Below are 22,630 nucleotides of genomic sequence, written 5' to 3' on the forward strand. Positions count from 1 at the left end.
GTTAGCATAAAAATAAAGTCAGAAAATGAAGAGCTGTTTAATCACTCAATTGGACTTTTCTGCCAGCATAATTTTTTTTTCTCTGCAACCCACTGCTAAATTGTGCTTCCTAGCTGTTTTTTATAAAATCACTTAATCAAATCTAACTCTGATTACATCAGAGAAGGCCAGGTACCCTACACCATAAGAGGGGGTTTGAAATTTTGACTTGTCTACTTAAAGATCACCAAAATCTGATCACAAGGTCAATTACATCCCTGGGTGGGATTGAACCACCAACCTTTTGGTTAATAGCCAAACATGCTAACCGATTGCACCACAGAGACACCTCGTAAAAGTCCATTCTGACAAAGGCTAATAAGCATTCATCTAGAACGTTTCCTAGAAAAACTTTAAAAAGTCAATAATCTGGAGAGTTTTTGTAAGAAACACATTGCTACTTTCCCATGATGAGTGAGTGCTTCAGGATCTCTTGCACTTACATGAGCAGCAGAGTACTGCAACGGAAGCATGCTGGGCCCATAACCCAGAGGTAGGCAGATTGAAACTATCTTCTGCTATATGCATTGTTTTTTGTTAATTAAAGTAATCCAAAACTGGGATTGATATTTTGGCTCTTTTATTTTTACTTAAAGTACAATAACTTTTACCATTTTAATTTGTTTTAATAGTATATTGACAGTATTGTTTTCTTTCAAAAATCCACTTAATTTTCTTTACCCTATTATTAAAATGGTAATTGACAAAAACAAACTACATTGTCACCAGAAGAGCAGTACAAAATGTACAAGTGATATATTAAAATCATCATTCCAGCTTGAATTTCAATGATGCTTTGGTGCAACAATTTTGTGAGAAACATCTTCACCCATAAAGAAAGATTTTCTTAATTCCTTACCTGTGTGCTGATTAGATATCACCTTGTTTTCACATTAAACAGACTTCCCCATGAGGAAGCAGCAAGGATGCAGTGACGTTTATGTTTCCTGGTGTCAACCTGTATTATTTCAGTAGACATTGAAATGAGGATGCATCTTGCTGCCTTTCCAATGAAGCAAGTTTAATTCAGTAATAGGTGAAAAACCATTCCTACAAAGGTGTTAATCAGAGACTTTACTTTGTGGACACTTTTCAGAGAGCAAATTTGTTAGCATAAACATAAAATCAGAAAATGAAGAGCTGTTTAATCACTCAATTGGACTTTTCTGCCAGCATAGTTTTTTTTCTCTGCAACCCACTGCTAAATTGTGCTTCCTAGCTGTTTTTTATAAAATCACTTAATCAAATCTAACTCTGATTACATCAGAGAAGGCCAGGTACCCTACACCATAAAAGGGAGTTTGACATTTTGACTTGTCTACTTAAAGATTACCAAAATCTAATCACAAGGTCAATTACATCCATGGGTGGGATTGAACCACCAACCTTTTGGTTAATAGCCAAACATGCTAACCGATTGCACCACAGAGACACCTCGTAAAAGTATATACTGACAAAGGCTAATAAGCATTCATCTAGAACGTTTCCTAGAAAAACTTTAAAAAGTCAATAATCTGGAGAGTTTTTGTAAGAAACACATTGGTACTTTCCCATGATGAGTGAGTGCTTCAGGATCTCTTGCACTTACATGAGCAGCAGAGTACTGCAACGGAAGCATGCTGGGCCCATAACCCAGAGGTAGGCAGATTGAAACTATCCTCTGCTATATGCATTGTTTTTTGTTAATTAAAGTAATCCAAAACTGGGATTGATATTTTGGCTCTTTTATTTTTACTTAAAGTACAATAACTTTTACCATTTTAATTTGTTTTAATAGTATATTGACAGTATTGTTTTCTTTCAAAAATCCACTTAATTTTCTTTACCCTATTATTAAAATGGTAATTGACAAAAACAAACTACATTGTCACCAGAAGAGCAGTACAAAATGTACAAGTGATATATTAAAATCATCTTTCCAGCTTGAATTTCAATGATGCTTTGGTGCAACAATTTTGTGAGAAACATCTTCACCCATACCCAAGACTTACTAGGCTGAATATGTATACACTAGAAAAGAGGTGCCTAAGAGGAGATATTATTAATATCTTCAAATATGTAAAGATACATAACAAAGAGTTATCAGAGGAATTATTTATTAAAAGAACACGTGGTCACTCGCTGCGACTGGAGGAAATTCAGAATGCAATGGAGGAAAGGGTTCTTCCCTGTTAGGGCAATCAGGATGTGGAATTCCCTGCCAGGGAAGGTGGTAATGGCGGACTCTGTAATTGGATTTAAAAAAGGAATGGATACATTTCTGAATGAAAAAGCTATCCAAGGTTATAATACTTAAAATATCAACATGGTTAATCCGGGGGTAACATGAGTTATAGTAGTTAACTAGTCATAAAACATTATTCAGCAAGTATGTAGAATCATCACAACTTAAAACAGGTTGAACACGATGGGCAATTTGCCTCTATTCAACCTCAAAAACTATGTTACTATATGTTACTATATTACTGTAGTATACAGAACACCACAATGCAATGAGCAGTGATAGTGAGCACTGATGAGGATACTAGAACTGACACTGAGCAGCAAGATGCAGCACTGGACTATTAGTAATGTACTGTAGTATGCTGAGCACCACAATGCAGCACAAGACAATGAGCAGTGATACTGAGCACTGATGAGGATACTACTGAGAACTGACACTGAGCAGGAGAGACACACTACTAGTATTACTGAGCAGCAATAAGTAACCACTGATACTGAGCACTGATATTGAGATTTCCACTGAGAGAACATAGCCACGTCCTCTCCGCTCTCTCTTCAATGCACGAGTAAAAATGGCGGCAACGCGCAGCTCTATATATAATATCCGAATCTCGCGAGAATCCGACAGCGGGATGATGACATTTTCCCTTGTTCAGGTTTTCCGAGTCAGGCGGGAACAACCGAGCCTGCCTCAGACCAGTGTAAACCACGTGGAGTTCGTGGGGAATTCGGTTCTCGGAGAACCGAACCCGCTCCTCTCTACCTTATACCCATCAATTTTTTTTATTTTCAATCTAAGCCCCTGCAGTTTTCTGTAAGCATCTGCTTCGCTATGATGATCAACAAGTCACAAGGGCAAACACTCAGGGCTTGAGGCATAGATCTTTGGACCAGCTGCTACAAGCATGGCAGAGGTGTCACTATCACTGGTGACACCCAGAGAGGTGGCGAGGGAGATTGTAATGCAGTGCGTGCAAATAAGCAGCGCAATGGTAAAAAGGAGGCATGATTTCATAGGTAGGGGCGTGGCCTGGTGGCCTGAATCTACATTTTGTTGCTCCGGGTGTCCCGGGGGTTGGGGGCTGCACCCGGGGACTAGTGTGTAAGCGGTGCTGGCTCCTGCACAGTGACAGGGCATGGCCACCCAGTATGACACCTCCCTTCTTGACCATGCTGTAATTGCAGTCGCACTGCAGTTCAGCGTGATCATAAACAATGGTGTAGCCTCCTGCTGGTGCAGACTGTATGTGCGCGCAGGAAGCCGCCACCATTTTTGTGATCACAGCGGCTGAATGTGATGTCATACAGCCGCTGTGACCACGCCCCCTGTGTCTCCTCCATTGCAGACCCCATTTTGAAGCCTTGCCCCCGCACTGCTCCATCCCTGACTTGGAAATGGAGTGTTGCTGACCCCACTCTCCCCCCCTGCCCCGATTGACAGGCAGAGGCGATCGCATGCAGGCACATGCGTATGCTCTTAGCAATTTTTGCAGTTGGATTGCTTATTGTGATTGCAATCCAACCTGAATCAGGCCCTATTACCTATCACATAGCGCTGCGGGCAGTACAAAATTGGGTTAATATAGGAGAAAAACCCCCAGACCTGTGCTCCTTAACTGTACCTGGTGGCTAGTGGAGCGGCTGCCCAGTAATCAGTGTCCACCCCAGTGCGCACACGGCCCACCCCCTACGGCCACGCTCCCCTTAATCAGCGGCCTCGTGATCCGGAAGGGCGGTGTGTGTGTGACTGACCTTAGGAAGAAACCGGAGCCTCCGCTGCAGTGACCCAGCAACCAGGGCACGGGAGTATACAGCGCCGCTGGGAGTGATGAAGCTGCAGTAAAGATGTCTATTAGACCTAGCCTGCTGCAGCCCTTGTAGATTCTCATAAAACAAGTTCTTCTTTTCTTGTCAAAATTAATAGCTAAGAATAGGCTGCCTGAGGCAGGCCCCTGTTAAGTGGCCTGCTACTGAAGGCACCAACTACAAACTGAGCTCCCTGTTCATGGAAGCGGGGTTATAGAGGAGGATGCGCTGAGCATCTTGGGAACAGTCAAAAGCTTTGAGCCGGTTGGTGCCTCAGATCAAGATCCTACTCTACACCCCAATGTGAATCCTTGTGGAGTCCAGTGTACCCCACAGAAGAAATTAATGTGTCACACCCATTGGCAGCAACCTTAGAATAGCTGCTGACGGGCACAATTGAGAAAGGAAGGGGGGGGGCATTTGAATCCAGCACATAGATGCAATTCAAATATGTAATTTGTACCTTCCTATTTTAAAATATAATGGATGAACCTCACCCTGTGAGAACAATCTTCATGATCAAGAGATCTAATATGTAAAATAAGTATGAGTTGGGATAGGGCTGGGGAGGGTGGCAGCTCGGGCAGCCCCTCCCCCGTCAAGTTAAGGAGATTCAACTGAGGAAGCACAAGGGAACTCTCGTCTGGGGACAACAACTGCAGGGAGACCACATCTTTTCAGATGAACATGGGAGGGCGGAAGGCTGCCTAATACTGAAGCACCATCAAATATCAAACCATATCCAACAACTAGTACAAGCATTCCTGGGGGAAGGTCTGCAGCAGACGGATTTGCATACGGTGATGTCATCCAAGCAGTGGGCCAAAGTTGGCTGGAACCCTCATCTGCATATAAAAAGAGAAAAGGGGCATGCAGGGCATGGCGGCCTTTTGCAGTGCTTGGATGACCCCTAGTTCGCATTAAACACCCCCACCCTCCTTTGGTGTGGGGCTCATGTTGGCCATGCCCCATCCCCTGAAGCATTCATGCTGATTTCTTGCAGCAGCTGGGCACTGTAACAGCTCCAGAGCTGCTCTGTAAGGCAAGTAAAAGGGTGTGGGCCCTGCAGCACCACCTGTAGTTCGCATTGTGCGTTGGAAGGCACAAAGTAGGCAGACGGGAGGAGAAGTCAGGATAGTACACAAGGGCATCCTTTTCTCTTAGTCCGTAAAGGATGCTGGGGTCACATTAAGAACCATGGGGTATAGACGGGATCCGCAAGAGACATGGGCACTTTAAGACTTTCAAAGGGTGTGAACTGGCTCCTCCCTCTATGCCCCTCCTCCAGACTCCAGTTATAGGAACTGTGCCCAGGGAGACGGACATTTCGAGGAAAGGATTTATTGTTAAACTAAGGTGAGCATCTTACCAGCTCACACCTTAAGCATGCCGCAGAACGTGGCAGAACGTGGCATTCAACAGAACACAAGCCAACGGCATGAACAATTGCAGCAAGAAGGCCAGGTACCCTACACCATAACAGGGGTTTTCGAAATTTTGACTTGTCTACTTAAAGATCACCAAAATCTGATAACAAGGTCAATTACATCCCTGGGTGGGATTGAACCACAAACCTTTTGGTTAATAGCCGTACACACTAACTGATTGCGCCACAGCGACACTTTGCAAAAGTACATACTGACAAAGGCTAATAAGCATTCTCATGCTGCTTTCTCATGTGGAAGTCTGTTTAATGTGAAAACAAGGTGATATCTAATTAGCACACAGGTAAGGAATTAAGAAAATCTTTATTTAAGGGTGAAGATGTTTCTCACAAAATTGTTGCCCCAATGCATCATTGAAATTCAAGCTGGAAAGATGATTTTAATATATCACTTGTACATTTTGTATTGCTCTTCTGGTGACAATGTAGTTTGTTTTTGTCAATTACCATTTTAATAATAGGGTAAAGAAAATTAAGTGGATTTTTGAAAGAAAACAATACTGTCAATATACTATTAAAACAAATTAAAATGGTAAAAGTTATTGTACTTTAAGTAAAAATAAAAGCTAAAATATCAATCCCAGTTTTGGATTACTTTAAATGGACTGCAGATCTCTCTTGGCCTGGACCTATGGGGGTCAAATGCAGGACATTGCATGTCAGCCATGTTGTCACATCTCGGCTGAAAGAATACAAAATTATATATATACAGTCACTTGAAAACATTATTGGTGATTATTCCTGCAGGTAATCACCACACCTTAGATCACATATAATTTGTGATCCTCCTTTCTCTATTCAAACGTGACAGCAAGGCTCACCCATTGCACTCTGGGTGTGCTGCTCCTGCGATTTCCCCAAATGTGGGAAACTTGACTGCATAATTTGTGTTTCCCCTGGTCGGCTCTCGTATAATTCAGATCTCTTTGTCTCAGGTCTCTCTCCAGCCTAGTTTGCTGTCTGTTTCCACTTCTCTTTTCTTGAGCTGCTCCCTTCTATGCCCTTGCGCACTATCCTGACTTCTCCCGTCTGCTTACTTTGTGCCTTCCAATGCACAATGCAAACTACAGGTAGTGCTGCAGGGCCCACACCCTTTTACTTGCCGTACAGAGCAGCTCTGGAGCTGTTACAGAGCCCAGCTACTGCAAGAAATCAGCTTGAATGCTTCAGGGGCTGAGGCATAGCCAACATGAGCCCCACACCGAAGGAGGGTGGAGGTGTTTAATGCGGACTAGGGGTCATCCAAGCGCCGCAAAAGGCCGCCATGCCCTGCACGCCCCTTTTCTCTTTTCACATGCAGACGAGGGTTGAAGCCAACTTTGACCCACTGCTTGGATGACATCAACATATGCAAATCCATCTGCTGCAGGCCTTCCCCCAGGAATGCTTGCACTAGTTGTTGCATTTGGTTTGTTGTTTGGGGTTGCTTCAGTATTAGGCAGCCTTCTGCCCTCCCATGTTCATCTGAAAATATGTGTTCTCCCTGCAGTTGTTGTCCCCAGATGAGAGTTCCCTTGTGCTGCCTCAGTTGAATCTCCTTTACTTGACAGAGATGTGCCTGAGCAGCGGCCCTCCCCAGCCCTATCCCAAATCATACTTATTTTGCATAGGCGATACCATGGTCATGAAGATTGTTTTCCCAGGGTGAGGTTCATTCATTGCATTCTGGGTATGCTGACCCCTGTGATTTCCCCAAATGTGGGAAACTCGACTGCATTATTTGTGGTAGTGGGGGACTGTGTTTGTGCTTTCCTCTGGTCAGCTTTGGTAAAAGTCAGATTTCTTTGTCTCAGATCTTCCTCTAGCCTTGTTCTTCTTTCGAGAGTTCCCTTGTGCTGCCTCAGTTGGATCTCCTTCACTTGACAGGGGGGTACCCGAGCAGCGACCCTCCCCAGCTCTAGCCCAAATCCTACTTACCTGCCAGGTGAGATACTATGATCATGAAGGTGCTTCTCCCAGGGCAAGGCTCACCCATTGCACTCTGGGTGTGCTGCTCCTGCGATTTCCCCAAATGTGGGAAACTTGACTGCATAATTTGTGTTTCCCCTGGTCGGCTCTCGTATAGTTCAGATCTCTTTGTCTCAGGTCTCTCTCCAGCCTAGTTTGCTGTCTGTTTCCACTTCTCTTTTTTTGAGCTGCTCCCTTCTATGCCCTTGCGCACTATCCTGACTTCTCCCGTCTGCTTACTTTGTGCCTTCCAATGCACAATGCAAACTACAGGTAGTGCTGCAGGGCCCACACCCTTTTACTTGCCGTACAGAGCAGCTCTAGAGCTGTTTCAGTGCCCAGCTGCTGCAAGAAATCAGCTTGTATGCTTCAGGGGCTGGGGCATAGCCAACATGAGCCCCACACCGAAGGAGGGTGGAGGTGTTTAATGCGAACTAGGGGTCATCCAAGCGCCGCAAAAGGCCGCCATGCCCTGCACGACGCTTTTCTCTTTTCATATGCAGACGAGGGTTGAAGCCAACTTTGACCCACTGCTTGGATGACATCACCATATGCAAATCCATCTGCTGCAGGCCTTCCCCCAGGAATGCTTGCACTAGTTGTTGCATTTGGTTTGTTGTTTGGGGGTGCTTCAGTATTAGGCAGCCTTCTTCCCTCCCATGTTCATCTGAAAATATGTGTTCTCCCTGCAGTTGTTGTCCCCAGATGAGAGTTCCCTTGTGCTGCCTCAGTTGAATCTCCTTTACTTGACAGAGATGTGCCTGAGCAGCGGCCCTCCCCAGCCCTATCCCAAATCATACTTATTTTGCATAGGAGATACCATGGTCATGAAGATTGTTCTCCCAGGGTGAGGTTCATTCATTGCATTCTGGGTATGCTGACCCCTGTGATTTCCCCAAATGTGGGTAACTCGACTGCATTATTTGTTGTAGTGGGGGACTGTGTTTGTGTTTTCCTCTGGTCAGCTCTGGTAAAAGTCAGATTTCTTTGTCTCAGATCTTCCTCTAGCCTTGTTCTTCTTTCGAGAGTTCCCTTGTGCTGCCTCAGTTGGATCTCCTTCACTTGACAGGGGGGTGCCCGAGCAGCGACCCTCCCCAGCTCTAGCCCAACTCCTACTTACCTGCCAGGTGAGATACTATGATCATGAAGGTGCTTCTCCCAGGGCAAGGCTCACCCATTGCACTCTGGGTGTGCTGCCCCTGCGATTTCCCCAAATGTGGGAAACTTGACTGCAGAATTTGTGTTTCCCCTGGTCGGCTCTCGTATAATTCAGATCTCTTTGTCTCAGGTCTCTCTACAGCCTAGTTTGCTGTCTGTTTCCACTTCTTTTTTCTTGAGCCCCTCCCTTTTATACCCTTGTGCACTATCCTGACTTCTCCTCCTGTCTGCTTACTTTGTGCCTTCCAATGCACAATGCAAACTACAGGTAGTGCTGCAGGGCCCACACCCTTTTACTTGCCTTACAGAGCAGCTCTGGAGCTGTTACAGTGCCAAGCTGCTGCAAGAAATCAGCTTGAATGCTTCAGGGGCTGGGGCATGGCCAACATGAGACCCACACCGAAGGAGGGTGGGTGTGTTTAATGCAAACTAAGGGTCATCCAAGCACCGCAAAAGGCCGCCATGCCCTGCACGCCCCTTTTCTCTTTTCATATGCAGACGAAGGTTGAAGCCAACTTTGACCCACTGCTTGGATGACATCACCATATGCAAATCAATCTGCGGCAGGCCTTCCCCCAGGAATGCTTGCACTAGTTGTTGCATTTGGTTTGTTGTTTGGGGGTGCTTCAGTATTAGGCAGCCTTCTGCCCTCCCATGTTCATCTGAAAATATGTGTTCTCCCTGCAGTTGTTGTCCCAGATGAGAGTTCCCTTGTGCTGCCTCAGTTGAATCTCCTTTACTTGACAGAGATGTGCCTGAGCAGCGGCCCTCCCCAGCCCTATCCCAAATCATACTTATTTTGCATAAGAGATACCATGGTCATGAAGATTATTCTCCCAGGGTGAGGTTCATTCATTGCATTCTGGGTATGCTGACCCCTGTGATTTCCCCAAATGTGGGTAACTCGACTGCATTATTTGTGGTAGTGGGGGACTGTGTTTGTGTTTTCCTCTGGTCAGCTCTGGTAAAAGTCAGATTTCTTTGTTTCAGATCTTCCTCTAGCCTTGTTCTTCTTTCGAGAGTTCCCTTGTGCTGCCTCAGTTGGTTCTCCTTCACTTGACAGGGGGGTGCCCGAGCAGCGACCCTCCCCAGCTCAAGCCCAACTCCTACTTACCTGCCAGGTGAGATACTATGATCATGAAGGTGCTTCTCCCAGGGCAAGGCTCACCCATTGCACTCTGGGTGTGCTGCCCCTGCGATTTCCCCAAATGTGGGAAACTTGACTGCATAATTTGTGTTTCCCCTGGTCGGCTCTCGTATAATTCAGATCTCTTTGTCTCAGGTCTCTCTCCAGCCTAGTTTGCTGTCTGTTTCCACTTCTTTTTTCTTGAGCCCCTCCCTTTTATACCCTTGTGCACTATCCTGACTTCTCCTCCTGTCTGCTTACTTTGTGCCTTCCAATGCACAATGCAAACTACACACCCTTTTACTTGCCTTACAGAGCAGCTCTGGAGCTGTTACAGTGCCAAGCTGCTGTAAGAAATCAGCTTGAATGCTTCAGGGGCTGGGGCATTGGCAACATGAGCCCCACACCGAAGGAGGGTGGGGGTGTTTAATGCGAACTAAGGGTCATCCAAGCGCCGCAAAAGGCCGCCATGCCCTGCATACCCCTTTTCTCTTTTCATATGCAGATGAGGGTTCCAGCCAACTTTGGCCCACTGCTTGGATGACATCACCGTATGCAAATCCGTCTTCTGCAGAACTTCCCCCAGGAATGCTTGTACTAGTTGTTGCATTTGGTTTGTTGTTTGGGGGTGCTTCAGTATTAGGCAGCCTTCTGCCCTCCCATGTTCATCTGAAAATATGTGTTCTCCCTGCAGTTGTTGTCCCCAGATGAGAGTTCCCTTGTGCTGCCTCAGTTGAATCTCCTTTACTTGACAGAGATGTGCCTGAGCAGCGGCCCTCCCCAGCCCTATCCCAAATCATACTTATTTTGCATAGGCGATACCATGGTCATGAAGATTGTTCTCCCAGGGTGAGGTTCATTCATTGCATTCTGGGTATGCTGACCCCTGTGATTTCCCCAAATGTGGGAAACTCGACTGCATTATTTGTGGTAGTGGGGGACTGTGTTTGTGCTTTCCTCTGGTCAGCTCTGGTAAAAGTCAGATTTCTTTGTCTCAGATCTTCCTCTAGCCTTGTTCTTCTTTCGAGAGTTCCCTTGTGCTGCCTCAGTTGGATCTCCTTCACTTGACAGGGGGTGCCCGAGCAGCAATCCTCCACAGCTCTGGCCCAACTCCTACTTACCTGCCAGGTGAGATACTATGATCTTCACTGTTAGGGCAATCAGGATGTGGAATTCCCTGCCAGGGAAGGTGGTAATGGCGGACTCTGTAATTGGATTTAAAAAAGGAATGGATACATTTCTGAATGAAAAAGCTATCCAAGGTTATAATACTTAAAATATCAACATGGTTAATCCGGGGGTAACATGAGTTGTAGTAGCTAACTAGTCATAAAACATTATTCAGCAAGTATGTAGAATCATCACAACTTAAAACAGGTTGAACACGATGGGCAATTTGCCTCTATTCAACCTCAAAAACTATGTTACTATATGTTACTATATTACTATGTTACTGTAGTATACAGAACACCACAATGCAATGAGCAGGGATAGTGAGCACTGATGAGGATACTAGAACTGACACTGAGCAGCAAGATGCAGCACTGGACTATTAGTAATGTACTGTAGTATGCTGAGCACAACAATGCAGCACAAGACAATGAGCAGTGATACTGAGCACTGATGAGGATACTACTGAGAACTGACACTGAGCAGGAGAGACACACTACTAGTATTACTGAGCAGCAATAAGTATCCACTGATACTGAGCACTGATATTGAGATTTCCACTGAGAGAACATAGCCACGTCCTCTCCGCTCTCTCTTCAATGCACGAGTAAAAATGGCGGCAACGCGCAGCTCTTTATATGGAATCCGAATCTCGCGAGAATCCGACAGCGGGATGATGACATTTTCCCTTGTTCAGGTTTTCCGAGTCAGGCGGGAACAACCGAGCCTGCCTCGTACCAGTGTAAACCACGTGGAGTTCGTGGGGAATTCGGTTCTCGGAGAACCGAACCCGCTCCTCTCTACCTTATACCCATCAATTTTTTTTATTTTCAATCTAAGCCCCTGCAGTTTTCTGTAAGCATCTGCTTTGCTATGATGATCAACAAGTCACAAGGGCAAACACTCAGGGCTTGAGGCGTAGATCTTAGGACCAGCTGCTACAAGCATGGCAGAGGTGTCACTATCACTGGTGACACCCAGAGAGGTGGCGAGGGAGATTGTAATGCAGTGCGCGCAGATAAGCAGCGCAATGGTAAAAAGGAGGCATGGTTTCATAGGTAGGGGCGTTGCCTGGTGGCCTGAATCTACATTTTGTTGCTCCGGGTGTCCCGGGGGTTGGGGGCTGCACCGGGGACTAGTGTGTGAGCGGTGCTGGCTCCTGCACAGTGACATGGCATGGCCACTAGAGATGTGCACCGGAAATTTTTCGGGTTTTGTGTTTTGGTTTTGGGTTCGGTTCCGCGGCCGTGTTTTGGGTTCGAACGCGTTTTGGCTAAACCTCACCGAATTTTTTTTGTCGGATTCGGGTGTGTTTTGGATTCGGGTGTTTTTTTCAAAAAACCCTAAAAAACAGCTTAAATCATAGAATTTGGGAGTCATTTTGATCCCAAAGTATTATTAACCTCAATAACCATAATTTCCACTCATTTTCAGTCTATTCTTAACACCTCACACCTCACAATATTATTTTTAGTCCTAAAATTTGCACCGAGGTCGCTGGATGACTAAGCTCAGTGACCCAAGTGGCCGACACAAACACCTGGCCCATCTAGGAGTGGCACTGCAGTGTCACGCATGATGGCCCTTCCAAAAAACACTCCCCAAACAGCACATGAGGCAAAGAAAAAAAGAGGCGCAATGAGGTAGCTGTGTGACTAAGCTCAGCGACCCAAGTGGCCGACACAAACACCTGGCCCATCTAGGAGTGGCACTGCAGTGTCACGCAGGATGGCCCTTCCAAAAAACACTCCCCAAACAGCACATGACGCAAAGAAAAAAAGAGGCGCAATGAGGTAGCTGTGTGACTAAGCTCAGCGACCCAAGTGGCCGACACAAACACCTGGCCCATCTAGGAGTGGCACTGCAGTGTCACGCAGGATGGCCCTTCCAAAAACACTCCCCAAACAGCACATGACGCAAAGAAAAAAAGAGGCGCAATGAGGTAGCTGTGTGACTAAGCTCAGCGACCCAAGTGGCCGACACAAACACCTGGCCCATCTAGGAGTGGCACTGCAGTGTCACGCAGGATGGCCCTTCCAAAAAACACTCCCCAAACAGCACATGACGCAAAGAAAAAAAGAGGCGCAATGAGGTAGCTGTGTGACTAAGCTCAGCGACCCAAGTGGACGACACAAACACCTGGCCCATCTAGGAGTGTCACTGCAGTGTCACGCAGGATTGCCCTTCCAAAAAACACTCCCCAAACAGCACATGACGCAAAGAAAAAAAGAGGCGCAATGAGGTAGCTGTGTGACTAAGCTCAGCGACCCAAGTGGCCGACACAAACACCTGGCCCATCTAGGAGTGGCACTGCAGTGTCACGCAGGATGGCCCTTCCAAAAAACACTCCCCAAACAGCACATGACGCAAAGAAAAAGAAAAGAAAAAAGAGGTGCAAGGTGGAATTGCCTTGGGCCCTCCCACCCACCCTTATGTTGTATAAACAGGACATGCACACTTTAACCAACCCATCATTTCAGTGACAGGGTCTGCCACACGACTGTGACTGAAATGACGGGTTGGTTTGGACCCCCACCAAAAAAGAAGCAATTAATCTCTCCTTGCACAAACTGGCTCTATAGAGGCAAGATGTCCACCTCATCATCATCCTTCGATTCATCACCGTGTACATCCCCCTCCTCACAGATTATCAATTCGTCCCCACTGGAATCCACCATCTCAGCTCCCTGTGTACTTTGTGGAGGCAATTGCTGCTGGTCAATGTCTCCACGGAGAAATTGATTATAATTCATTTTAATGAACATCATCTTCTCCACATTTTCTGGAAGTAACCTCGTACGCCGATTGCTGACAAGGTGAGCGGCGGCACTAAACACTCTTTCGGAGTACACACTTGTGGGAGGGCAACTTAGGTAGAATAAAGCCAGTTTGTGCAAGGGCCTCCAAATTGCCTCTTTTTCCTGCCAGTATACGTACGGACTGTCTGACGTGCCTACTTGGATGCGGTCACTCATATAATCCTCCACCATTCTTTCAATGGTGAGAGAATCATATGCAGTGACAGTAGACGACATGTCCGTAATCGTTGGCAGGTCCTTCAGTCCGGACCAGATGTCAGCATCAGCAGTCGCTCCAGACTGCCCTGCATCACCGCCAGCGGGTGGGCTCGGAATTCTGAGCCTTTTCCTCGCACCCCCAATTGCGGGAGAATGTGAAGGAGGAGCTGTTGACCGATCAAGTTCCGCTTGACTTGATAATTTTCTCACCAGCAGGTCTTTGAACCCCTGCAGACTTGTGTCTGCCGGAAAGAGAGATACAACGTAGGTTTTAAATCTAGGATCGAGCACGGTGGCCAAAATGTAGTGCTCTGATTTCAACAGATTGACCACCCGTGAATCCTGGTTAAGCGAATGAAGGGCTCCATCCACAAGTCCCACATGCCTAGCGGAATCGCTCTGTCTTAGCTCCTCCTTCAATGTCTCCAGCTTCTTCTGCAAAAGCCTGATGACGGGAATGACCTGACTCAGGCTGGCAGTGTCTGAACTGACTTCACGTGTGGCAAGTTCAAAAGGTTGCAGAACCTTGCACAACGTTGAAATCATTCTCCACTGCGCTTGAGACAGGTGCATTCCACCTCCTATATCGTGGTCAGATGTATAGGCTTGAATGGCCTTTTGCTGCTCCTCCATCCTCTGAAGCATATAGAGGGTTGAATTCCACCTCGTTACCACTTCTTGCTTCAGATGATGGCAGGGCAGGTTCAGGCGTTTTTGGTGTTGCTCCAGTCTTCTGTACGTGGTGCCTGTACGCCGAAAGTGTCCCGCAATTCTTGTGGCCACCGACAGCATCTCTTGCACGCCCCTGTCGTTTTTTAAATAATTCTGCACCACCAAATTCAAGGTATGTGCAAAACATGGGATGTGCTGGAATTTGCCCAGATATAATGCACGCACAATATTGCTGGCGTTGTCCGATGCCACAAATCCACAGGAGAGTCCAATTGGGGTAAGCCATTCTGTGATGATCTTCCTTAGTTGCCGTAAGAGGTTTTCAGCTGTGTGCGTATTCTGGAAAGCGGTGATACAAAGCGTAGCCTGCCTAGGAAAGAGTTGGCGTTTGCGAGATGCTGCTACTGGTGCCGCCGCTGTTGTTCTTGCGGCGGGAGTCAATACATCTACCCAGTGGGCTGTCACAGTCATATAGTCCTGAGTCTGCCCTGCTCCACTTGTCCACATGTCCGTGGTTAAGTGGACATTGGGTACAACTGCATTTTTTAGGACACTGGTGAGTCTTTTTCTGAGGTCTGTGTACATTTTCGGTATCGCCTGCCTAGAGAAATGGAACCTAGATGGTATTTGGTACCGGGGACACAGTACCTCAATCAAGTCTATAGTTGGCTCTGAAGTAATGATGGATACCGGAACCACGTTTCTCACTGCCCAGGATGCCAAGGCCTCAGTTATCCGCTTTGCAGCAGGATGACTGCTGTGATATTTCATCTTCCTTGCAAAGGACTGTTGGACAGTCAATTGCTTGGTGGAAGTAGTAAAAGTGGTCTTACGACTTCCCCTCTGGGATGACCATCGACTCCCAGCAGCAACAACAGCAGCGCCAGCAGCAGTAGGCGTTACACTCAAGGATGCATCGGAGGAATCCCAGGCAGGAGAGAACTCGTCAGAATTGCCAGTGACATGGCCTGCAGGACTATTGGCATTCCTGGGGAAGGAGGAAATTGACACTGAGGGAGTTGGTGGGGTGGTTTGCGTGAGCTTGGTTACAAGAGGAAGGGATTTACTGGTCAGTGGACTGCTTCCGCTGTCGCCCAAAGTTTTTGAACTTGTCACTGACTTATGATGAATGCGCTGCAGGTGACGTATAAGGGAGGATGTTCCGAGGTGGTTAACGTCCTTACCCCTACTTATTACAGCTTGACAAAGGCAACACACGGCTTGACACCTGTTGTCCGCATTTCTGTTGAAATACTTCCACACCGAAGAGCTGATTTTTTTGGTATTTTCACCAGGCATGTCAATGGCCATATTCCTCCCACGGACAACAGGTGTCTCGCCGGGTGCCTGACTTAAACAAACCACCTCACCATCAGAATCCTCCTTGTCAATTTCCTCCCCAGCGCCAGCAACACCCATATCCTCCTCATCCTGGTGTACTTCAACACTGACATCTTCAATCTGACTATCAGGAACTGGACTGCGGGTGCTCCTTCCAGCACTTGCAGGGGGCATGCAAATGGTGGAAGGTGCATGCTCTTCACGTCCAGTGTTGGGAAGGTCAGGCATCGCAACCGACACAATTGGACTCTCCTTGTGGATTTGTGATTTTGAAGAACGCACAGTTCTTTGCTGTGCTTTTGCCAGCTTAAGTCTTTTCATTTTTCTAGCGAGAGGCTGAGTGCTTCCATCCTCATGTGAAGCTGAACCACTAGCCATGAACATAGGCCAGGGCCTCAGCCGTTCCTTGCCACTCCGTGTGGTAAATGGCATATTGGCAAGTTTACGCTTCTCCTCCGACGATTTTTATTTAGATTTTTGAGTCCTTTTTTTACTGATCTTTTGTGTTTTGGATTTTACATGCTCTGTACTATGACATTGGGCATCGGCCTTGGCAGACGACGTTGATGGAATTTCATCGTCTCGGCCATGACTAGTGGCAGCAGCTTCAGCACGAGGTGGAAGTGGATCTTGATCTTTCCCTATTTTTGGAACCTCAACATTTTTGTTCTCCATATTTTAATAGGCACAACTAAAAGGCACCTCAGGTAAACAATGGAGATGGATGGATACTAGTATACTTATGGATGACGAGTGACTGACGACACAGAGGTAGCTACACAGAGGTAGCTACGACACTGCGTCTGCTAGTATAGATAATATACTAAATATATTACTACTGTAGGTATATAATATAATGACGGACCTGGTGGACACTGTCAGCAGACTCCTAAACTACTAGTATGAAGAAGATAGAAAAAAAAACCCCACCACAGGTAGGTATACAATTATGGACGAGCACTGACGACACAGAGGTAGGTACAGCCGTGGACTACCGTACTGCGTCTGCTAGTATAGATAATATAATAAATATATTACTACTGTAGGTATATAATATAATGACGGACCTGGTGGACACTGTCAGCAGACTGCTAAACTACTAGTATGAAGAAGATAAAAAAAAACCCACCACAGGTAGGTAGGTATACAATTATGGACGAGCACTGACGACACAGAGATAGCCACAGCCGTGGACTACCGTACTGCGTCTGCTAGTATAGATAATATAATAAATATATTACTACTGTAGGTATATAATATAATGATGGACCTGGTGGACACTGTCAGTAGACTCCTAAACTACTAGTATGAAGAAGATAGAAAAAAAAAACCCACCACAGGTAGGTAGGTATACAATTATGGACGAGCACTGACGACACAGAGATAGCCACAGCCGTGGACTACCGTACTGCGTCTGCTAATATAGAGATGATAAAGATGAAAAAAAAAATATAACACTACTGCAGATAAATATTTATATAATATATGTATGACGGACCTGCTGGACACTGTAAGCAGAATGCGTTTATAGAATAAAAAAAAAACACCACAGGAGTGTTTAACTTTTTCAGGCAGACAATATACTGGTGGTCACACTGGCAGCAAAAGTGTTCACTGTACTCCTGCTATAACTGCTCCCCAGTCTCCCCCACAATTAAGCTGTGTGAGCAGTGAGCACTCAGCACAGTCAGATATACATAGATGATATATCATGCAGCACACTGAGGCTGAGCACAGATATGGTATGTGTATCGTTTTTTTTCAGGCAGAGAACGGATTATAAATAATAAAACTGGTGGTCACTATCAGCAAAACTCTACACTACTGAGTACTCCTGACAAGTTCAACTGCTCCCCAAATTAGTAGTAAATCAAATGTCACTCGTCTCTATCTTCTAATCTAAACGGAGAGGACGCCAGCCACGTCCTCTCCCTATCAATCTCAATGCATGTGTGAAAATGGCGGCGACGCGCGGCTCCTTATATAGAATCCAAGTCTCGTGAGAATCCGACAGCGGGATGATGACGTTCGGGCGCGCTCGGGTTAACCGAGCAAGGCGGGAGGATCCGAGTCTGCTCGGACCCGTGCAAAAAAGGGTGAAGTTCGGGCGGGTTCGGATTCCGAGGAACCGAACCCGCTCATCTCTTATGGCCACCCAGCATGATGGCATGATCTCTTATGGCCACCCAGCAGTCGCACTGCAGTTCAGCGTGATCATAAAAAATGGTGTAGCCTCCTGCTGGTGCAGACTGTATGTGCGCGCAGGAAGCCGCCACCATTTTTGTGATCACAGCGGCTGAATGTGATGTCATACAGCCGCTGTGACCACGCCCCCTGTGTCTCCTCCATTGCAGACCCCATTTTGAAGCCTTGCCCCCGCACCGCTCCATCCCTGACTTGGAAATGGAGTGTTGCTGACCCCCCTCTCCCCCCCTGCCCCGATTGACAGGCAGAGGCGATCGCATTCTCTGCGGGGTGCCGCAGAAAATGCAGGCACATGCGTATGCTCTTAGCAATTTTTGCAGTTGGATCACTTATTGTGATTGCAATCCAACCTGAATCAGGCCCTATTACCTATCACAATGCGCTGCGGGCAGTACAAAATTGGTTTAATATAGGAGAAAAACCCCCAGACCTGTGCTCCTTAACTGTACCTGGTGGCTAGTGGAGCGGCTGCCCAGTAATCAGTGTCCATGCCAGTGCGCACACGGTCCACCCCCTACGGCCACGCTCCCCTTCATCAGCGGCCTCGTGATCCGGAAGGGCGGTGTGTGTGTGACTGACCTTAGGAAGAAACCGGAGCCTCCGCTGCAGTGACCCAGCAACCAGGGCACGGGAGTATACAGCGCCGCTGGGAGTGATGAAGCTGCAGTAAAGATGTCTATTAGACCTAGCCTGCTGCAGCCCTTGTAGATTCTCATAAAACAAGTTCTTCTTTTCTTGTCAAAATTAATAGCTAAGAATAGGCTGCCTGAGGCAGGCCCCTGTTAAGTGGCCTGCTACTGAAGGCACCAACTACAAACTGAGCTCCCTGTTCATGGAAGCGGGGTTATAGAGGAGGATGCACTGAGCATCTTGGGAACAGTCAAAAGCTTTGAGCCGGTTGGTGCCTCAGATCAAGATCCTACTCTACACCCCAATGTGAATCCTTGTGGAGTCCTGTGTACCCCACAGAAGAAATTAATGTGTCACACCCATTGGCAGCAACCTTAGAATAGCTGCTGATGGGCACAATTGAGAAAGGAAGGGGGGGGGACATTTGAATCCAGCACATAGATGCAATTCAAATATGTAATTTGTACCTTCCTATTTTAAAATATAATGGATGAACTTCACCCTGTGAGAACAATCTTCATGATCAAGAGATCTCATATGCACAATAAGTATGAGTTGAGATAGGGCTGGGGAGGGTGGCTGCTCGGCCCCTCCCCCGTCAAGTTAAGGAGATTCAACTGAGGAAGCACAAGGGAACTCTCGTCTGGGGACAACAACTGCAGGGAGACCACATCTTTTCAGATGAACATGGGAGGGCGGAAGGCTGCCTAATACTGAAGCACCATATGCAACAACTAGTACAAGCATTCCTGGGGGAAGGTCTGCAGCAGACGGATTTGCATACGGTGATGTTATCCAAGCAGTGGGCCAAAGTTGACTGGAACCCTCTTCTGCATATGAAAAGAGAAAAGGGGCATGCAGGGCATGGCGGCCTTTTGCGGTGCTTGGATGACCCTTAGTTCGCATTAAACACCCCCACCCTCCTTCGGTGTGGGGCTCATGTTGGCCATGCCCCATCCCCTGAAGCATTCAAGCTGATTTCTTGCAGCAGCTTGGCACTGTAACAGCTCCAGAGCTGCTCTGTAAGGCAAGTAAAAGGGTGTGGGCCCTGCAGCACTACCTGTAGTTTGCATTGTGCATTGGAAGGCACAAAGTAAGCAGACAGGAGGAGAAGTCAGGATAGTGCACAAGGGTATAAAAGCGAGTTTCCCACATTTGGGAAAATCACAGGGGTCAGCATACCCAGAATGCAATGAATGAACCTCACCCTGGGAGAACAATCTTCATGACCATGGTATCTCCTATGCAAAATAAGTATGATTTGGGATAGGGCTGGGGAGGGCCGCTGCTCAGGCACATCTCTGTCAAGTAAAGGAGATTCAACTGAGGCAGCACAAGGAAACTCTCATCTGGGGACAACAACTGCAGGGAGAACACATATTTTCAGATGAAAATCTTGGTCATGCTCTGGTTTCTCTTCAGAACGAACAAATCTTTCGCCTTTTACTAAAGATTTCCGTGGAGAGGAGCAAAACCGAGTTTTATCTCAATTTTTGCATGCCCCATCTTTTTGGGGTTTCTTTTATCGGTTTAAAGATAGAATGAGTGTGCTTTAATGTAAGTTCATTTGCATAGAAATGACAGTAAATGTTTGTTTCTTTTCAAACAGAACTTTCTTGACCATGCTACTTGCTTGAAAGATCTGGGAGCACATGGAATGCAGTACAAACCATGCTTATAGCAAGGAGAAGCCAGGTGAGAAATCTGCTTTCTTTCAAGTTGGGCGCTCACTTTGATCTGAATGAGGACTGCTGGCACAGCATTTAGGCGACAGGTGGAATCTTGGTCATGCTCTGGTTTCTCTTCAGAACGAACAAATCTTTCGCCTTTTATTAAAGATTTCTGTGGAGAGGAGCAAAACTGAGTTTTATCTCAATTTTTGCATGCCCCATATTATTGGGGTTTCTTTTATCAGTTTAAAGACAGAACGAGTGTGCTTTCTTGTTAGCTTTAATGTAAGTTTATTTGCATAACAATGACTATAAATGTCTGTTTCTTTTCAAGCAGAACTTTCTTGACCATACTAATTGCTTGAAAGATCTGGGAGCACATGGAAAAGAGTACAAACCATGTTTATAGCAAGGGGAAGCCTGGTGAGAAATCTGCTTTCTTTCATTCAAATTGGGTGCTCACTTTGATCTGAATGAGAACTGCTGGCATGGCACTCAGGCGACAGGTGGAATCTTGGTCATGCTCTGGTTTCTCTTCAGAACTAACAAATATTTCGCCTTTTATTAAAGATTTCCGTGGAGAGGAGCAAAACTGAGTTTTATCTCAATTTTTGCATGCCCCATATTATTGAGGTTTCTTTTATCAGTTTAAAGACAGAACGAGTGTGCTTTCTTGTTAGCTTTAATGTAAGTTTATTTGCATAACAATGACAGTAAATGTTTGTTTCTTTTCAAACAGAACTTTCTTGACCATGCTACTTGCTTGAAAGATCTGGGAGCACATGGAAAACAGTACAAACCAAACAGTATCACAAGAGCCTTTATTTGATCTTTCATGAAGATAGAGCAGAATTGAGGACACGTCAACAATTTCTGCCGAAGGTGGTTCATCTTTCCACATGGTGCCTTTGGCCACTGACACCTTCGTTGAGTCAAAGTCTCTGGCTGTGGTCAGAACTTTGAAAATGTATGTCACCAGAACGGTTCAGATTAGGAAAACAGAGGCTCTGTTTGTCCTGTATGCTCCCAACAGGATTTGGTGTCCTGCTTCCATGCAGACCATTATGCGCTGGATCTGTGGTAAGATTCAGCATGCTCGTTCCACGGCAGGATTGCCGTTACTGAAGTAGGTGAAGACCCATTCTACTAGAAAGGTGGGTTCATCCTTGGCAGCTAGTCGGGGAGTCTCGGCATTGCAACTTTGCCGAGCAGCTATTTAGTAAACACTTTTGCTAAGTTTTACAAGTTTGATACCTTGGCTGATGATAACCTTAAGTTGGGTCATTCGGTGCTGCAGAGTCGTACGCACTCTCCCACCCGTTCAAGAGCTTTGGTATAACCCCATGGTTCTTAATGTGACCCCAGCATCCTCTAGGTCGTATGAGAAAATAGGATTTTAATACCTACCGGTAAATCCTTTTCTCTTAGTCTGTAGAGGATGCTGGGCACCCGTCCCAGTCCATACTGTGTCTGCAGTTATTACTTGTGGTTATACACATGTTGTGTTATGGTTCTGGTCAGCTTTTTGCTGCAATTGTTCATGCCATTGGCTTGTGTTCTGTTGAATGCCACTTTCTGCGGCATGCTTAAGGTGTGAGCTGGTAAGATGCTCACCTTAGTTTAACAATAAATCCTTTCCTCGAAATGTCCGTCTCCCTGGGCACAGTTCCTATAACTGGAGTCTGGAGGAGGGGCATAGAGGGAGGAGCCAGTTCACACCCTTTGAAAGTCTTAAAGTGCCCATGTCTCTTGCGGATCCCGTCAATACCCCATGGTTCTTAATGTGACCCCAGCATCCTCTACGGACTAAGAGAAAAGAATGCCCTTGCGCACTATCCTGACTTCTCCTCCCGTCTGCTTACTTTGTGCCTTCCAACGCACAATGCGAACTACAGGTGGTGCTGCAGGGCCCACACCCTTTTACTTGCCTTACAGAACAGCTCTGGAGCTGTTACAGTGCCCAGCTGCTGCAAGAAATCAGCTTGAATGCTTCAGGGGATGGGGCATGGCCAACATGAGCCCCACACCAAAGGAGGGTGGGGGTGTTTAATGTGAACTAGGGGTCATCCAAGCACTGCAAAAGGCCGCCATGCCCTGCATGCCCCTTTTCTCTTTTCATATGCAGAAGAGGGTTCCAGTCAACTTTGGCCCACTGCTTGGATAACATCACCGTATGCAAATC

The 22,630-nt window shown here is 46.4% G+C and overlaps 11 non-coding genes and 1 pseudogene across 11 annotated transcripts; 10 read left to right on the forward strand and 2 right to left on the reverse strand.

The window, feature by feature from the left end:
* Positions 1 to 252: 252 nt before the first annotated feature.
* Positions 253 to 326, reverse strand: TRNAN-AUU (transfer RNA asparagine (anticodon AUU)). Its single transcript has one exon. It is a non-coding gene; the product is annotated as a tRNA-Asn (tRNA).
* Positions 327 to 7,105: 6,779 nt separating this feature from the next.
* LOC134992199 (U1 spliceosomal RNA) lies at positions 7,106 to 7,269 on the forward strand. Its single transcript, XR_010196385.1, has one exon. It is a non-coding gene; the product is annotated as a U1 spliceosomal RNA (small nuclear RNA).
* A 152-nt stretch (positions 7,270 to 7,421) lies between these two features.
* LOC134992404 (U1 spliceosomal RNA) lies at positions 7,422 to 7,584 on the forward strand. The gene has a single exon (XR_010196577.1). It is a non-coding gene; the product is annotated as a U1 spliceosomal RNA (small nuclear RNA).
* Positions 7,585 to 8,255: 671 nt separating this feature from the next.
* Positions 8,256 to 8,419, forward strand: LOC134992233 (U1 spliceosomal RNA). Its single transcript, XR_010196418.1, has one exon. It is a non-coding gene; the product is annotated as a U1 spliceosomal RNA (small nuclear RNA).
* A 152-nt stretch (positions 8,420 to 8,571) lies between these two features.
* On the forward strand, positions 8,572 to 8,734 carry LOC134992490 (U1 spliceosomal RNA). The gene has a single exon (XR_010196649.1). It is a non-coding gene; the product is annotated as a U1 spliceosomal RNA (small nuclear RNA).
* Positions 8,735 to 9,407: 673 nt separating this feature from the next.
* LOC134992306 (U1 spliceosomal RNA) lies at positions 9,408 to 9,571 on the forward strand. Its single transcript, XR_010196487.1, has one exon. It is a non-coding gene; the product is annotated as a U1 spliceosomal RNA (small nuclear RNA).
* Positions 9,572 to 9,723: 152 nt separating this feature from the next.
* Positions 9,724 to 9,886, forward strand: LOC134992393 (U1 spliceosomal RNA). The gene has a single exon (XR_010196567.1). It is a non-coding gene; the product is annotated as a U1 spliceosomal RNA (small nuclear RNA).
* Positions 9,887 to 10,541: 655 nt separating this feature from the next.
* On the forward strand, positions 10,542 to 10,705 carry LOC134992175 (U1 spliceosomal RNA). The gene has a single exon (XR_010196363.1). It is a non-coding gene; the product is annotated as a U1 spliceosomal RNA (small nuclear RNA).
* Positions 10,706 to 19,908: 9,203 nt separating this feature from the next.
* Positions 19,909 to 20,036, reverse strand: LOC134991959 (U1 spliceosomal RNA; annotated as a pseudogene).
* A 144-nt stretch (positions 20,037 to 20,180) lies between these two features.
* Positions 20,181 to 20,296, forward strand: LOC134991988 (U5 spliceosomal RNA). Its single transcript, XR_010196187.1, has one exon. It is a non-coding gene; the product is annotated as a U5 spliceosomal RNA (small nuclear RNA).
* Positions 20,297 to 20,566: 270 nt separating this feature from the next.
* LOC134992041 (U5 spliceosomal RNA) lies at positions 20,567 to 20,682 on the forward strand. The gene has a single exon (XR_010196235.1). It is a non-coding gene; the product is annotated as a U5 spliceosomal RNA (small nuclear RNA).
* A 286-nt stretch (positions 20,683 to 20,968) lies between these two features.
* LOC134992082 (U5 spliceosomal RNA) lies at positions 20,969 to 21,084 on the forward strand. Its single transcript, XR_010196276.1, has one exon. It is a non-coding gene; the product is annotated as a U5 spliceosomal RNA (small nuclear RNA).
* Positions 21,085 to 22,630: the final 1,546 nt, after the last annotated feature.

Source organism: Pseudophryne corroboree, unplaced genomic scaffold, assembly GCF_028390025.1.
Source record: "Pseudophryne corroboree isolate aPseCor3 unplaced genomic scaffold, aPseCor3.hap2 scaffold_121, whole genome shotgun sequence".
In the NCBI taxonomy this organism is placed as follows: domain Eukaryota; kingdom Metazoa; phylum Chordata; class Amphibia; order Anura; family Myobatrachidae; genus Pseudophryne; species Pseudophryne corroboree.